Genomic DNA, 18,901 nt, shown 5'->3' on the forward strand with positions numbered 1-18,901 from the left:
CCACAACTAGAAGGACCCACAACTAAGAATATACAACTATGTACCAGGGGGCCTTTGGGGAGAAAAAGGAAAATAAAATCTTTAAAAAAAAAAAAATAGAGAGAGAGAATTGCAGTTAGCTAAGCTTTCAGAAACACCAGGCTTTCTGACTCTCAGATATCCAGGTATCGCCCAGCTCCAAAATGGAGAGATTAACCTAATCTGCAGGGTGAGGCCAGTTCGTTAAAGGGAAGAACTCAGGTGGTCTGGTGCTCCTTTTGATAGGTCAGCCTTTCTTTCTGCAAACGGGCAGAGACCAGGAAGATGAACATGAAGAGAGCAGAAAGGAGAGGTTGCCCAAAACTGGAGTGACAATGATCTAGCAACAATGGCTTAATAAACAAGGAGTTCAAGGGCGATTGCCTCTGCTGCCTAGGGGCTATGACTACGGATTAGTAAGAAACTCTGGACACCTTAGTGGCCTCTAGTATGCCTTTCCATAAGTCACATGAGTTCTGGCTGAAAAAAATTATTTAACAAGTCAAATTTCTGGGTGCCCAGAGAAATTAAATTTTAGATAAACTAACCTGTTAGTATAAGTATGTCCCATGACTAAGTATGTAATATGGGACATACTTATATTATAAAAATAATTAGTTGTTTATCTGAAATTCAAATATTCATACTTATTCTATATTCAAGTATTCAAATATTACATACTTATAGTTATGGGACATACTTACACTAAAATGTTATTCGTTGTTTATCTGAAAGTTAAATTTCACTGAGTGTCCTGTATTTTATCTGGCAACTTTAGTAGTGGCCAACATAAACAGCCAAGGTCAGTGACATTTTAAGGATTTAGGGGAGCAGAGACAGCTCTCTAACTTGCCAGAAGACTCCTTTGGAAGGCATTTTTAGGGTTTTGATTCATTAATGGCTGTTTGCAGAAAGACCAGGAGCTTGGGCGTTTTTATCACACACCTGCTTCCACCACTTGTAAGAAAAAGAAGCAAACCTTGTTGACATGAGGGACTTGTGCCAGAAAGCAAATCCCAGAGCCCTTGCAGGGCTGGGCCCACTGTCTCCAAGCCTCCTCTCCTCTATCCTCCAGACATCATCATGACCAAGGTCCACGCTCATCCCCTGGGGCCCCCATGGGTTTACTTTGTTTGCTACTGTTCATCTAAGATGGTGTGTTATGGGGCAGGAAAGGAGAACTGGAAATATCTGCAGTAAATAAGTTAGGATGACACATTTCAGGGCCCTAAAAAATCATCACGCTCAGAGTTCTGGTTAGACAAAGAGCGGAGCGGCCAAAAGTAATCAATAACACCAGAGGAAAACTACAAAGGCGTTTTGAATCAGTCCTGGCTTTAAAATGCTTTTAAAATTTGTTAGCCCATTTCTTCTACTTTATTATGTAGGGTACGTGCAAAATAACTGGTCACCTCAGGCGCTTGAACTGCCTCAAGTTACCCTTCTAGACACTGATTCTCACAACTAAGCATTGTAGGCAGACATACAAAAGAAGGAGCGTCTGAGGCGTCTAACCTAAGAGGGCAGCAGTGTCCCTAATGGGGGTCCTGAAAGGCTTTTGTCCATCTCTTTCTCCCATAGAAAAAAAAATTCCACTCAGACTCCCCAATTACTTAGATTTAGATAAAACTAGAATCAGCAAGTAAAATCTATGCCAGGGATTCTCAAACACTGACGTGCCTCAGTCCCCCAGAGGGCTGTCATGTCAGAGACTGCTCCACTCCATCCCCACAATGTCTCATTCTGTAGGTCTGGGGTGGGGCCAGCATGTGCATTTCTTAAAAGTTCCCAGATGATGCTAATGCTTCTGGTTTAGAGACCATGCTTTGAGAAACCCATGCAATTAGAGGTAACGAAATTGTTTAATTTACTAGTTCACGTTGAGTACTTATGATTCGTCATACCATAGAGGCAAACCACCTCTGCCCTTGAATGTGCCCTTCCTAGAATTCAGATCTTGTCTGCTTATATTTTTAGACTGTCTAGAAAGTCCCCAACTCACAAACACCATACTTAGAATCATCCACGCCTACAGGATGTCTGCTCTGGCCCCGAAACACCCCCGCTGCCAATAACACAAGAAGCATTGTGAAAATGGACTCTATGGTAAAGGGAAGAAGCTATGCTATGCCTGGGATGACACTCCTACTTTAAGACACAAATGTTTTCTGCTTGGTGGGGGGCAGCATCCCAGGGGGTATTATGCAATTATACCTCAGTGTGATTTGGTTTAAGCAGGCTGGGTTCTTCCTCATGCTGCACTGAACTAGGGTGAGGGCAGAGAGATCAGGAATCCCGAGCATGGATTGAAGTACCCAGCAGACCTGTGTGGAAAAACACAGGGAACCTGCAGAAAATTGCATCCAGGAGAGAACTACAGATTGCGATTGCAGACGCAATGCTACGTGTGTGTTCGCCAACAATTTCTCTTGAGTCCTGAGCAGATAAACTACCTTTCTGGGCCCTTGCATCTAAAAGGAGTAAAGCACGTCTTAAGCGACCAGTTCTATCAGCCTATTAGAATATGGGTAGAAAGACTGGACAGTTCCAGGCCTGGCCCCTAAAACAACCCACAAAGATGGACACTCTCCCTCCAGCAGACTCTGCAGGAGTCTCTGAGGAGGCCCTATGAGACACAGTGTGATTGGATGAAAGTCACCAGTATGTGCCACTTGGACAAGGGCCACCCATCCAGAATTCTGGCCCTGGGCTTTACAAGAGTAAGAAACAGACTTGAGAGCATTAAGCCAGTGAAGTTTGGTGTTATGTGTTACAGCAGCATAGCCTGGCCTTCCCTAACTAATACAGCTATATAAAAGAAGGTGTACTGATTGCCCCGTCATCATCTGAGCCAGACCAGACTGAATCCTCCCTCCACTCTTCTGCATTACGTAGAACCTATACTGTCTTTACCTCAGACCAGGGCCTCTCCAACTTGGCTCATTAAGAAAATCACTTGTTTGGGAAAAAAAAAAAATCCTGAGCCCTCTCCAGACCCAGTGAATCAGAACTGAGGCCAAGCCACTCCTAGACTCAGACTGCAGATTTATCTGCCTGGGGCTACACTGAAAGTCCCTTTCAAAGATCCAGTTTGCCCCTATCCAGTGACTGGGTAATGCTTCTCCAGGTGCATAGTGTAGGACATTATGGTAGGTTTACAAATCTTTACCAAATTATCTTGAAGTGCGGATTTTAAATTATGCATTGGCAGGAATCAAACATTCAAGTATAATGGGTTTAATTAATTTAAAAGCTTCTCTTTTAAGATGATGCAATAATTGGCGTAAAGCCGAATGCCTGAAATACCTTCCAGTGAGAAGGATTTAAATACTCAATTAAAACAATTTGAGTTTTATTGCTTCTGAGGGAAGTATTTAAATACGAAAACGAGATCAGCCCCCCACGCTCTCCACCTTGGGTGTAGCTTCTGCCCACTTCTCCCTACCTCCTTTAAAGGAGTTTCTATGTCCCTTGAGGATGGAGCTTGTTACAGGGGGAACTTGGGCTGTCACAGGAAGTCACCGAGGAAGGCCAGCCTGAGGGTCCTCTCTTGGTCAGAACAGAAGAGCCCCATCTGAGTTGTCAGAGACTGACACTTCCTGGTTGATCCTCAAATACAATACCACTACTCTACCTCAGGGCCTTTGCAAGAACCCCTCACTCATTACACACACAAACACACCTACACCCACATACATACACACTCCTTACACTCTATTCTGTTTTTCTCTACAGCAGTTTCACCACCTGGCATGTTAAATATTACTTGTTTATTTGTGTTTCATCTATTTCTCTCACTCACCTGAGTTCCATGTATTCCTAGGGCTTAGAACCCAGCACAGAAAGGGGTGCTTAATAAATGTTCGGAATGAGTAGATGACCAACCTTATCCTCTCAGAGATTAGCGAATTTAAATAATCTGAGTATTGGGGGGGGGCTTTAACTAAACAATAAGTATGGACTGGGCCCTGATATCTTGGCTATACATATAAGAGAGGGTTTTCTTACAAGATTGAACAGTTTTCATTTCATACTGTCTATGTTTTTGCTTCACTGTAGGAAAATTTGCCAAATGACTTGATACTCCAAAAGAGCTGCCCCCAAAATGTTTAATTTCTCATGTCCAGAAAAATATATTTGAACTGAATACTTTGTTTTCTGTTTGCCAATGTATATTTTTAAATATCATATATACAGGAAGCCTGGAGCTTGCAGGTGGGCTGTGTTCTAAAAACATGTGACTCAGGGCCTGCTTCCCCTCAAAGAGATGTAATGACGTGGTATGGTGGCCAGTCCACAAGATCCTGGAGCAGCCGCATCCCAGCCCCTAGTCACAGTCACGTGACATGGGAAAGCACGCCCTGCTCGGGAGGAAAGATTAAGAGTGTCCCCTTCTCCTGCTGTCTCAGAACAGGACTGGCTGTCAGCAAAACGGCAGAGAACTCTCAGTTTGTGTTCAGTGTCCCACCAGGATTCCTAACCTGCTCCCGAGCCACAGTCGGAGCCCCTGCAAGGAACCTCGTTCCCCACCCTGTAAGAGCCTGACCTCATCCTCAACCAAACAGTTTCTCAGAGGGAGAAAGAGTAACCCCCAAGTACACTTGAAAACTGTGTTCACAATAAGAGGGATTAGAAGAAAAACATTCCATAATTATTTGCCCATGAAATTATTGATACTTAAACCAAAAATATTATTTTTCTATAATAAAATATTACAAGAACATGAATTCAAAAGACTAATACTTCATTTCATTTCCATTTATATTGGTCACTTACAGGGCATTGCCCTTTTATGCTAAAAAGTTGCGATCACGAGATGAAGCATTTGGACTACGAAGCCAGTTGGCCAGGGCTTTGAATCCCTCCTCTGCCATTTTCTGGCATTGTGGCCTTGGATAAGCGCTTAAACTTTTTTAAGACTCATCAATAAAACGGCAAAAAAGTGGAACTCATCTCTCTGGATCATTGCGAGAGTTGAATAATGCCTGGTCAATATGAAGTGCTCGATTCCAATAAACATGTTATTGTCATTTTCAAAAATTATTTAATATTACGGTAAATAATTTTTCTTTGTCTCATGAGGCACTAACACTGGGAATTTTACTTCGGTTTAATTATTTCTCACTAGTATATTTCAAATATAAGAACTTTTTAAATAAAGAGAACGTAGGAGAAAATCCAAAGAGAAAAATGTGTCCAAATTTCAGATCTTTTGCTAATAAGCTGTGTGTTCCTGTGCCATTCACCTTGAACTCTATTTGCCTCAGTTCCCTCATACATAAAATGAGGATCAAAATTCCAACTTTCAGGGTTGTTGTGAGGGTGAGAAACGAAAAAGCAAAAACCCCTAGCACATAGTGAGCCCCACTGATTTCCTGAAGTCGTGGATGGCAAAATAAAGAAAATCAGAGAATCAATGCCTTTTGATTTAGGCCAGTCATTAGCTAACGATCAGCCCCGTGAATGAAAAAACGTCTAGTAAAGTCACTAAAATATGAAGTGAAGCCTAATTCATTTTTATAATATGACCTACTTTCAGCTATTTTTGACTCACACGAACGACCAGTTACAAACAGCTGATTCTGCAAAGACGGTTCACTAAAAGCATCTGCTTTTCCTTACGGCTTTCAGCCTTGAGGGATAAGAAAACAAATTTTCAGTTACAAGTATCCTTTGAAAGACCCCTGGCATTCATCTTACAGCGTGACTTTCAAAAATCTCTGCCGTGTCGTGTCAAAGGTTGTTGCGGATGGGGAAGGGGATAGGGGTGGGCGGGACCTGAAAGAAGATGGTTTTTAATTCCATTCAATTATGCAACTTCCATTAGGCAGCTCTAAATGCCCGAAATAGATGATTCAGATCTTAGCATTTGAAGGTTTGCAAAAACAGAATTCCGAATGATCTTCTTTCTTAGGAAGTACCAGTAGCTACACCTAGGTTGACGTGCTGTGGAGGAGGCCTGGCTGTGCTGGTTTTTCATTTGGGACACAAATGTGCTTACTAGCTACTGACCTCAAATCACTTAAGTGCCACTGAATCTTAGAGAGCAAAACAGCTGAAGGAAAATATATTTTCAGCTGCTTTGGAGTATCTTTGTAAAGTGCCAGTGTCTTTTCATTCACGGACTACAGCTTTCTTTAACCAATTTAATCTACCCGCTAACAAAGATGGAAGAAGGAAGGCTTATTTTCCCACAGGGCTAAACAAGGATTAATGATAGCCCACCAAATTGTCTCTTAATTGTCTTTTCTTCTCCCTCTCCGGCTGGCCATTTAGAGAGAGCGTGTGTAGATTTTCCCTTGGTTAAGAATGTTGACTCAGAAGGCAGCAGCAGGCGAACAACCAAGAGTGGGGCTTTGGTGTTGGGGGTTTTGTTTGTGACACCCCAGGGATTCTGTCTTATAAACTGGAGGAGGGATGGGAACATTTTATAATTGGGGTATTTTTAACTAGGCAAATGGGGAGTTATCAGGGACAAATCCTTCCTGGGAGAATCTGATATATGATCCTTATATTCCCACTATATTCCCCAAACCACACCCAAATGAGAACCATTGCTCCATCCTCAGACCTACCATCCCCATTCCGTTGACAACAAACTTATTCATCACAACACACTCTTCTTACCCTCACAGACCCTTGAATTAAAACACCCACAGGGCTCCTACCCAAAGAAGAATAAATGGCGAGTGAAGGGATGGGACGGATCTGTTTGGCCTCATTTCAAAGCATAGGGACAAAAGACATAGATGGTCCTCCCATAAAAACAGAAAAACTGGAGCTACACAGGTGCCAATTGCGACTCAATTTTCAAATTGAACAATATAAGCCTTTGGAACTGTGCCACGAAAACAAGATTTGGTGATCCTCTGAAACTGTAGCACCTGTTTGAATCCCTGATTGGGAGAAAAGCACTGGGGGTTGTTAACTAGTTCCCAAACCCTCCGGTGAGCCAGCTCCTCTTCTTTCTAAGTGAAGATGGGGCCAAGACAGTGCCTAACACTACAAATTCAAAAACGGGCCACCCTTCTGCCCCAGATCCATGGCCACCTCCTGGCCCTTTCCTCAAGAGCCTCCATTCGGGAACAACATGGCAAAGAAAACCTCCTAAATACCATCTACTGTCATTTCTTAGTGTTTTCTGTGACGGCCTGACTTGCTAAAATGACAGCATTCATTATTTTTAGCTTTCAGCTTTGGTGAGTTGATCAGTGAAAACAAAGTGTTAAAATAGGACCTACTTGGTAAATTCAATTTCAGATGACTGCATCTTAAACTCATATCCAGTACACACTCATATAAAACTGACTTTTATAAGGTTAAGAAGTTTGAGAAGAAATCATAAATATCTAGCTCAAAGAGGCAGGATGAATAACTTCTTTCATCTTAAATATGTCTGTTTTGGAATCAAATCCAAAAGTAAGTCAATGATAAACAACAGATTCAATTAAATCTTTTTAGGACAAATAGCAAAGTTTAAAAGGGTTTCCCAATGTTCTAATGTGCCATCCAGTATGCGTGGAGTGCCTGGATGTCACTTAAATGTAGCATTATAAGTAAGTAAGTAAATGATGGTCCAAGTCACACATGCCTCTTGATGAAGAACAGAAAATTTTTCATTATAAACTTCCTTTAAAATAAGCCTAAATAATTACGAAAAGCTATCTTGTGATAATGTAAGCCAGAGAAAGCTGTTTTTCATCATTGTAAAAATAACTTTTATTTTATTCTAATTTTAAAAAGTAATACAAGTATAGGGAAAACTGGGCAAGGTCTATTGGAACTCTGTACTGTCTTTACAACTTTTCTTTGAAAAAAGAAAAGTTATTCTAAAATGAAAAGTTTATTTTTAAAACAAGTAACACTCATTTTTTTACTGTAGAATATTTGGGACACAGAAAATCGTAAAAAAGAAAAACACCTATAAACATAAATATACATAGGAGGCCGGCTCAGTGGTGTAGTAGTTAAGTTCATGCACTCCACTTCAGAGGCCTGGGGTTCACAGGTTCAGATCCTGGCGCACCGACCTAGCCTGCCTGTCAAGCCATGCTGTGGTGGCATCCCACATAAAATAGAGGAAGATTGGCACAGACGTCAGCTCAGCAAGAATCTTCCAGGGCCAGCCCCGTGGCCGAGTGGTTAAGTTCGCACACTCCACTTCAGCGGTCCAGGGTTTTGCTGGTTCAGATCCTGGGCATGGACATGCCACTGCTCATTAGGCCATACTGAGGCGGCGGCCGACATACCACAACTAGAAGGACCCACAGTTAAAATATACATCTATATACTGGGGGGATTTGGGGAGAAAAAGCAGAAAAAAAAAAAAGCAGATTGGCAACAGTTGTTAGCTCAGGTGCCAATCTTCAAAAAAAAAAGAATCTCCCTCAAGCAAAAAAGAGGAAGACTGGCAACAGATGTTAGCTCAGGGCCAATCTTCCTCACAAAATATAAAAAAATAAGTACACATATAACTATATATGACTTGGTATAAATATGTAGTTTTACATCCTGTTATCTTTGGATTAATATGGCATTTCCCAATCATTACAAATTCTTCATAAACATTGTTTAAAGGGCTGGTTATCATTATATCATACGGCTAAACCCAAAATTTGTTTAATCATTCTCCTACTGTGAAACATTTAACTTGTTTACTATTTTTAGCTATTGGAATTAGCTTTACAAACCATACAATTGCACATATTTCTGATCATTTCTTCAGAGATGGATGTACATTTTTAGACATGGCCAAACTGCTTTCCAGAAAATTAACTTACTCTTGAAGAGCATGCATCACCAACCTTGGCTCCAAGTGCTGCCACATATGACAACCTTCCACAATGGCCGGAACGCTGCCAGTTGAGCACACTATGGCTCTTCCTGGGAAGAGACTCCGGACTGAATATCTGCTGTGAGTCAGGGCTTCTGAGCCAAAGAAAGGTGTGAGAGGCACAAATGTCTCCAGGTAAGCCTTCTGCCAGCCAGCCACTTCCTGACTCAGCTATAACTGAAAGCCAGGTGCATTTACTCAAGCAAAACCCAGTGAAATCAGAGGAAGGGGAAAGATGGCTGAGACAAAGAAAGATTTTACCAAGCGTATGAAGTGTCATAGTTGGCCCCAGATTATTCTCAGCAAAAGAAACACAGGCAGACATACTTGGACTCTGTCTATAATGATAGTGGAAAATCCTCAGCTCAGGGTAGGAATATTGTTTCCCTAGAAGTTATTTGCAAATTTGAGGGCATTTTTCTTTGACAGAGTGACAGGAAAGCAATATTGGACGGGAGCAGGTGTGGTACCAGAAATCTGTGATATGAAGCTGAGTCCCATAGAAAGAGAAATCTTTCTGCCCAAAATGCCAGTAGCACAGTGACATTCCTGAAGGTATTTTATTTGACGAGAACAGTATGGAGAGGGGCATGCATGTGTCTCTTTTTACTTTTAAATTCAAATTTAATCATTTGGAAAATCTGGCTTCTCCTCTCAAAAATCATTAGACCTGGCAACACTGAGCCAAAACTCCCATGGTAACAATTGGCGGGAAACGAATAGTGGCTGCCGTCTTTGAGCTGAGCGGATGGACTGGTTTCACTCGTGAGAATTACCCGCCTGCCAAGTACCACCCTAGGGTAGTGCTTTCAAAGATTTCCCCAATTCCCTAGACTGAGGAGGTTCAAGGAAGGCCCCAAGTAGTGCCCCTGCCTCTTCCGCTCATGCTCAATTACCTGAAATACAGCACGCGGAGCTCCCCCTGCCAAAGGTGGTTTCACTCCGGGGCGGTAGGTCTGTCTCGTAACCAGCACCTCCCTTCTTTCCCTGGCCAGCTGAGCTGGACAACCCAGAGCCCTCTTCCTAGAGCCCCAGAGAAAGTCTTCCAGAGCTAGCCTCTAGTTTTTTCCCCAGCACCATCACCACCATCATAACCATCACCGCTCAAGCATCGGTGCCTCCTCCCCAAAACAATCCCCACCCCAAGCTAGAGAGGACTCTGCAAGGTCCATCAGAAGTTCCAAACCAAAAAGCAACAAAAAAAGAAGACGTAAATAAGGACGCTGTCAAGGAAGCGGATCCTACTGGATCCACCACCTCTGGTCTGGACTCAGCATTTATCTCTCGTTTGGCCTTGGCCTTGTCACTTAGTCCCTCTAAGTCCCAGTTTCCTCAGCTGTAAAATGGAGATAACAAGGCATCCTCCACAAGGTCGCAGGGAGGTGTGTAAACAAGATCATGAATGTGAAAATGTCCTTCACGGGTCCTGGCGCGCAGCACAGGCTAGCAAATGTGAGGCGAATGTGAAGCTAGCTAATAATAATGCTTTTATGTCCTCTGCACTCAGGCTAACATGTCCCTGTCTGGACAGCTGCAGCTGGGAAAATAGAATATCAACTGCCATGTGTGCCCCTGGGTACAAGTTATTATAGCTCCTTCCTGTAACTTCTGGTATCAAACGAGTTCATTTCTTTTATCATTGTTTATTCACTGATGTCTTAAATAAGCATTAACTGAGCACCTATAATGTGCTAGGGGCAGGGATACAAAGCAAAACAGGACAACTTCAAGAAAAACAAAGTATGGGGACAAAAACACACCATTAGCACTTAGTCTAATAAATCCTCCATCAGAGATATGAATGGAGCTCAGGGAAGCGAGCGTGACTGACTACCTCCACAGGAAAGAGAGCGAAGAGTTCAGGGAAGAAAAGCAGAGGCTTCAGTTCCACCTAAAGACTAAGGGCAAATTCACTCAGAAGACAAGAAGAAGAGCGGCATTTCAGACAGAAGGCCCTCCACGCACAGAAACAGAAGCATGGAGAAACTGTCACGGTGCTTCCAAGGAAACACTAGCAATTCGGCATAACTAATGCACCAGGTGTTAGTGGGGGAGTAGGGCAGGGGCTGAACACGAGGACCGAGCACTCCAAGACAGGGCTTGGATTTCAGAAATGGGAAGAGTCTGAAGAACTGGAAGGATGATGACTTTTAGAAAGATTACCCAAGCAGCCTGTTTCCTGTTTGCTGTTTTAGTTTCTCTCTCTCTCTCTCTCCCCTCCTACACACACACAAACACCCCTCCAAGGTAGGACTGTAGGAATCGAAAGACCCCTCCTTGAGGCAACAGAGTGAGTGGAATAGAATGCTGAAAAGATGCATGGGGAGACGAAGTAGAATGATGGAGAAGAGAGGATGGCACAGAAGGCAGCTCATTTCTAGTAGGACCTGTGGGCACTAGAGATTTTTCAGGCCATAGGGTTGACTCATGGTCACACTAAAGCATCCAGAAATGGCCTTGCCTTGCAGGGATTGCAAAAGTATGACACTCAAGTGCAGTGTGGGAGAGCCTTCTAAAAATAGTCTAGAATCAAGCTACCTTCCGGTCCATTTCTTCTTCTTTCTTTTAAAGATTAACTACCTTAAGGCTGTGCCAAAAAAAGGGAGGGAGAGAGACTCGTGAAGTCTGAGCAGGTGCTGCTGTTTACACACCAAGTCTGACAGCACCATATTGTTTCCAGGGACTACAGCAAGCTTTGGGGCCTCAAACACGCCAGCAATTTCCTTAGGGAGAAGCAAAGTATGAAGGGAGGATAGCTTGTATTAAATTTAAAAACCTGAGTCCTGAATTGTTGATCTTTATAAGCTGTTTCTTACCATAAAGTATCACAATCCCTTTGATGACAGAAGCTATTATTCTACTATTGCTCAGGACAGATCATTATTATTCGAGGTGACTTTCAGAGTCTTTTTAGAGATAGAGATGATTGACAACATGTCCTCCTCAAAAATGTTCTCCTCCTACAAGCCAGTCCCTAGCAACCGTCTAAGAGCTTGGCTAATGCTAGAGAATCTTTCGAATGCAAAAGGGTCTGGAACGAAGGGTGATGAGAGCAGGGTCACATTTTATTCAGATTTCTATCCCCAAGGAAAGCACAGTACCTGGCATGCTAATGACATGCAATAAAATTTTGTTCTTAAAAAAAAATGAATTCATGGGTACAGAGAACAGATTGGTGGTTGCCAGAGGTGGGGGAAGTGGGTGGAGGAAATGGATGAAGGGGGTCAGGAGGTACAATCTTCCAGTTATAAGATGAAAAAGTTTTGGTGAGGTAAGTACAGCATGGTGACTACAGTTGACTCTAGTTAACAATACCGTATTGTACAGGTGCAAGTTGCTAAGAGAGATCTTAAAAGTTCTTATCACAAGATAAAAAACTATAACTATGTGAGGTGATGGATGTTAACTAAACTTATTGTGGGAATCATTTCACAATATACACATATATCAAATCATCATGTTGTGCACCTAAAACTAATACAATGTTATGTATCAATTATATCTCAAAAAAACTGGAAAAAATTTTCGTTGAAAAACTAGACCATTAAAGCAAAGGTGTTGATTATTTATTAATTTAGTAATGCAATTTCCAACTTTGGGGTTTTTTAAAATTGAGGTCAAATTTATATATAATAAAATTCACACTTTTAACATGTACAGTTTGATGTGTTCTGACAAATGTATATAGCTATGTAACCACCTCCACAATCAGCCCCCAAAAGTTCCTTCATAGCCTTTGTAGTCAAATACCATCCTCATAACCCTAGTGATTGATCTGTACTCCACCCTTATAGTTTTGCCTTTTCTAGAACATCGCATCAGTGGAATCACACTTCTTTCAGAAACCGAGCATAATGATTTTGAGACTCATCCATGTTGTTCTAGTATCAGTAGTTCATTCATTTTCATTGCTGAGTAGTATTTCGTTGTATAGATGTACCACAAATTGTTTCCCATTCTCCAAATGATAGGTATTTGGACTGTATTTGCAACAGAAACAGGTATTTCTAGCTTTGGGCCATTGTGACTAAAACGGCTATGAACATTCACATATAGATCTTTCTGTTGGCATGTGTTTTATTTCTCCTGAGTAAATACCTACAAGTGGACTTGCCTAGTCATATGGTAAGTGTATGAAAAACTTCACAAGAAACTGCCAAAGTTTTTGTCAAAGTGGTTGTATCATTTTACATTCCGATCATCAATGCACGAGAGTTCCAGTTGCTTCATATCCTCATCAACACTTGATATTGTGAGTATTTTAATTTTAGACATACTCACAGTGCAGAGTGTATTTCACTGTGATTTTAATTTGCATTTGCCTGATGATGGATATTGAGTATCTTTACATGTGCTTCCTGGCCACATATAGCTTCTCTGGTGACCAAATATCTTTTAATGGAAATAACTACATTATTCATTTCGATTTCTCCAATCCATTTTGACTAATATTTGAAACTGTCAAAACAGGTTTTCGTTTTTCTCCATTTTTCATGGAACATTTCTAAAATGAATTACACATTTCTTTGACTCCATAGAGTTCTTAATCTTTTTCTTGCAGAGATGACTGGGCATGTGGCCCATATCAGTTGACTGTGTTTTTCTATCTCCTTCCTCTCTCTCAGGGGCTACTACTTGCTCCCTGTGCTCACCCAAAATCACTCACCCCACCAGCCATTGTCATCTGCTGTGTAACCAGCTACAAAACTCTGTGATTATTTAAAAAATAAGCATAAATGGCTCTGAGTACAGGCCTGAAAGTCTAAGAATCAAGCCCACAGTCTCCTCCAAGGGACCTGATGATCCACATTATGGCTTATTTCCAGGTCCAGGCTCTGCTTTAGAGACAGGGAAAGTCAGTTAACAAATGTCCTCAGGATCTGTGAAAAGAATCTCTATGAGCATTTCCAGACATACGGAAAGTTTTGAGGGGACTTACCAATCAACTCTGATGCTAATTTTTCTAGTTCTACATCCATAAATGATACCAAATAAATATTATCATATGTGAGGCCAGCAAACCAGGCAGGAATAGAGTTCCTCCTCCAGTGCAGTGTCCTAAAATAAGTTCCCAGCTTTCCTTTCTGTTCATTTAACAGCACAACCCCCTTTGGTGGAGGCCTCCTGCTCACTGAAACACTGGTAGGGAGGGGACACGTGGGCACTGTCCCCACCTGCGAGAGCCTCTGGATTCTAGCGCAGCTCCACCCCTTCCCGCACTGCAGCCTCACTGCTCTAGGCCAGTTTCCTTGTCTAGAAAATGAGAATGATAAAGTACATACTGTCCACCTCAGAGCACCTTGTGCCAATCAAACAGGAAAGAGAATGTGAAAGTGCTGCATAAAGAGTAACATGACCACAGGCGACCAGTATTACCACAGCTCAATGGGGATCCTGACTTATCAGGAGGCCATGACAGTCTCACGCCAACGCAGAAAGTTCCTGTAAAGAGAAACAACAGCCAAGACACAAATATCCCTCTAACTAGACCAAGAGAAGGACAAGAGCTGCACAGTGAGAATGAAGCGATACACCATGCGGCCTAGACAGAGGAAGTCCTAGGAAAGAGGAGAACAGAAACAGGGAGGACGGATGCAAGAGACCCCAGAGAAGCAATGACAGGGGTGGGACGTGGAGTCTAAAGGATGAATGAAGACAAACAGCACTGGACACTGTGGGAAACCAGTTTAAACCTGGGCATCCTATCGGGGCAGAGACAGCTACAGTGCCATATTTCAATCTTGAGTTTGAGTTGGCAAGACTTTCAGCGGAACTTCAGCTCCCTTATTCCCACTTAAATGTTCCTTACCTATAAAAACAGATATCAATTACATATACTTCTCATCCCCTTACTGCATCTTCTGTGATAGCATCTTTCCTAACAGAATTTTTACCTAGTCCCAAGCTCCTTGATAGTCAAAGAAGGTAGAAGATCACCTGTTCAAAGGAAGTGCCTGGCCATTTGATTCACTTCTGGAAATATTTTCTCAAGATTGACTGTGCAAGAAATATACCTTCTGAAGACAAAAAGATTCCCAGAGTCTTTCCAGATGGAGAACTTCGAAATTTCAATGAAGGGAAGCAAAACAAAAGAAGACCTTGACAGTGAACCCTGGCTCTGGGTCTTTCTTCCTCTTCTACCATACAGAGCATATGAGCAGAAGGGAGAGAAGCTGTCCCCACCAACAGCAAATGATAAAGCCATTTGGCAGCTCAATCTGCCCCTTCAACCATGGACCTCCGAGTTTCCAATTTTATCAGATTCTCCTATAGGGACCCATTTTTCTAATAATTTTGTAATTATTATCGTAATGTGACTGAAGAAAGACATCTTCATTATGCGGCTCCCTCTCCAAGTCTCTTATGTTCAATCAACCGATAATTAATGTTTTAATAATATTATATATGCTGATCCTATACTTCCTTGCCTCATCTCTAAGCCATGAGAAGCCTTCATTTCAGTCAGAACAACAGGTGACGTGTATAGGTGTGTGTGTATAAAATTACATCATAGTTCATCTTCTCTATGAAAGTGATAACTTTTCTCAATTTTCTAAGGTCATGATGGTGATAAAAAATAAAGTTGGACCGCACCTCAGAATGTGTAATATGTTAATAACACTCCCCCAAACCATTTATTAAAAATATTATTGTTGTTTTTATTAACTAATATTAATTAAATACTTACTAATTGCCTTGCAACGCTTAAGTCTGGTTGGTGCTATTATTAGCCCAATTTACACATGGGGAAACTGAGGTTCTGCATAATCTCTCCAAGATCTCAAAGACCTTGAGAATGGAAGAGCTAAGATTTGAATCTAGGATTGCCTGTCTCCAGAGCCCAAGCTCATAGTGACTATGCTGAATCTATTCATCTTAGTTTCTTTATCCCATGCCTCCCCCATAATGCTCATCTTTTCTCCCAAATTCATGCATTCACTCAACAAAACTTTACTGAAAACTATACTATATGTAGACTATATACATGCTAAGCAGGAAGCTAGATGCTGTAATACATTCTTGAATTCTCCATTTTGGCTCTGGCAGTAAGTTAACTCCCATCTCCCACAACCAGATATCAGCATCCAGGTACTCATTGCTTGGACCAATATGTGACTCTAGACCAGAAAGGTGCACTTCCAGGCCTCATGGAGATGACTCAACGACAAGTCACCCTTGCTGTGAGTTTGGCTCTGGCCTTGTGCATTTTGATAGCAGCTCTGTTCCTTCCTCGTACCCGAGTCCGTCTTGGAACACACTCAATATGCCAGTTCCTCTAAAACCAGAGCTCCACCTTGCTTTTGTCAGTTCCCATCCAAGGAAGATTTTCCTCACTAGAATGTAAGCGCCATGAGGGCAGATACTGGTGTCTGTTCACTGGGGCATCCCAAGCTCCTAGCACAGTGCCTGGTACACAGCAGGCCCTGAATAATGTTTGTGGGTTGAAGAGACTGAGGGTCCTTCAGCTGAATCGCAGGCTGACTGATGGCCACGCTACTTTCTGCTAACTTCCTGATACTTACCCCCTCTTTCCCGGTCTTGAGACCATCTAAGATTTCTTGGGGTTCTATACAAGCTCCCTGGGTTCCCTGATGCCAAGTGACTACCAGAATCATGCCTGTTGCTATAATTTTCAGACTGTGTGCCTCGGCCACCAGAGTAGGCCTCCTGGCAGCCCCTGCAAGGTGCGTTGGTCAGGATACATCAGCTCATGGGCCAATTTCCAGCCCCTCTCTGCTGCCTTATTTGGAAGTAGTAATTGGTCTTTGCCTGGTTATATCAAGAAATATTTTTAGATAATTATATACAAAAATCATGCAAAATTCTTAGAGATTTATGTTCAAAGATATGACAGCAAGAAATTGGAATGAATAATAAAACTGTTTAAGTATGGCAGATACACACAATGGGCTTTAATTTTGCCAACAAAACACTATAAAGAATTCTGATGACGTGAGAAAATGCTTATAATATTTAAAAAGTTATAAGATTTTACATATAGTATGATCCTAACTAAGGGAAAACATTAAAAAGAGAAAAGACCGCGGGTCAGCCCAGTGACATAGTGGTTAAGTTCGTGTGCTCTGCTTTGGCAGCCCAGGGTTCACGGGTTCGGATCCCAGGGGGCAGACCTACACATCGCTCATCAAGCCATGCGGTAGCAGTGACCCATGTACAACACAGATGTCAGCTCAGGGTCAATCTTCCTCAAGCAAAAAGAGGAAGACTGGCAACAGATGTTAGCTCAAGGCCAATCTTCCTCATCAAAAAAAAAGCCAGCAATAATAGTGGAATTATGAATGATTAAGATTTTCATCAACATTTTTCTGCATGTTTATAAATTTCCACCACAAGCATATATTAGTTTTATAACATGAAAAAACAGTAAATTTCATGTTACAAACACATCCTAAGGCAGATGTGACCATGCCTTGACAATACTCGGCTCAAGCTTCTCAGCCATTAGGATCTGAATTACTACTAGCCTATACTTCTCAGTAAACCTAAGTAAATAAACAAGATGGATACAATTTGAATTTTAATTTCTTCCCATTTTATTTCAAGCTATTGAACAGATTCACAGATTGAAGTAGGATACAGCCTGATTGCACAGCCCACAGCTCGAGTCTGGAATGCCCCGACATCATGCCTTGTTAATTAGACTTGCTTGTGGACTTTACTCATTTCTCCCAATAAGCTGTCAGTTCCCTAAGGATATTCCTGGAGTGCCTACACAGAACCTACACATAACTGGTGTATCACTGATGCCTACTGAGCAAATTAATTTTCAGAGTGTACCAAGCTAGCTCCAAAGTAGTCAGCTCCTTCTGAAGTTATCATGGAAAAATAACGAGGCCGTCCAATGGCAACAATGCCTTCTTTGGTTAAAAAGCCCCTCCCCTAACCCATTCACCACAGTGGCACAATGACCCCTGGTCTTTCAAAATAAAAAACAAACCACGAATTCAGACATAGGCAAGCTACGCTCCTCCTCTAAGGCAGAACAAATTTCGGAGAGGATGGATGAAGAAAGCTATTTAAGAGGCAGGTGGGAGCACCTGAGGTATCTCAATAGTCCAGTTTATCAAAATGTTGAGTTAGTGAGAGGATAGGCTCAGACACGTATCCGTAACTCAGGCTATGCCGGGGCAATTTCACGAGTCCCAGCAGATTTCCCTCATCATAAGCCTGCCACGACCCCACTCTCCACTCAAACGCTCCCCATCCATAATCAGAGCTTGAAGTTTCACAAGACAGCAGGCGATCCCTTCTTTGAAATGTTATTCAAAATAGCTTAGGTGTAAACATTTTAGGTGATACTATATGCACTGATTTTAATGTTGACTAAAAAATATATCACAAAGACTACCAAACCACAAGTTCATGACTATTAACGTAGTTGTAAATCGGATAAAAAGCAGCAATTTAAAGAAAACGAGTTCGTATAGTCCAGGTGAATCTGTCAAGCCTCACTAAAGTGCACACTTAAGAATTGTACATTCCATTGTATATAAATTCCACCTCAATTCTTTTTAAAAAGTACAGGTCTGTGCAGCTGCAGTAGATATCCTAAGGTATTACGTGGAAACAAAAGCCTGAAAATCAATGGGAGCATTCCATAAACATTCACTGAGTTCATATATTTAGGGACCACGCATTGTTCTAGGCACTGGTGACAGCTACAACCCAAAGACTTTACCCTTATGGCACTTACAGTCTCCTGGAAGAGCGGCCCAATGCAAAAATAATCCCGTATGTTCATTCAGGTTAACTAAGCACAGCTGAATCTGCCATCTTATTTGAAATGATTGAATAAATACACAAATGAGGGAGAAAAGACAACTCCCCTGTGCAGAAGAATTCCAAATAATTTATGCAGATACTCTGTCCTCAACTCCCCAATGTGGGCTGGGCATGGCAACGTCCTTCCAAAGAGGACAGTGTGGAAAGGGAGGGAGGAAACGCATAGTGGAGGAACCTACAGACGCGACCTCAGGCGATCACAGTCAACAGCAACAGGGACAAGTCATGTTGACAGTGTGTACCCAC

General features: G+C 41.9%; 1 protein-coding gene across 31 annotated transcripts in view; it reads right to left on the bottom strand.

Moving 5' to 3' along the window:
- The window catches only part of TNIK (TRAF2 and NCK interacting kinase), a 383,771-nt gene that overhangs the window by 254,547 nt on the left and 110,323 nt on the right, over positions 1-18,901 (bottom strand). The gene's annotated exons all lie outside the window — the stretch shown is intronic.

The sequence above is a fragment of the Equus przewalskii genome, chromosome 18 (assembly GCF_037783145.1).
Source record: "Equus przewalskii isolate Varuska chromosome 18, EquPr2, whole genome shotgun sequence".
Taxonomy (NCBI): Eukaryota; Metazoa; Chordata; class Mammalia; order Perissodactyla; family Equidae; genus Equus; species Equus przewalskii.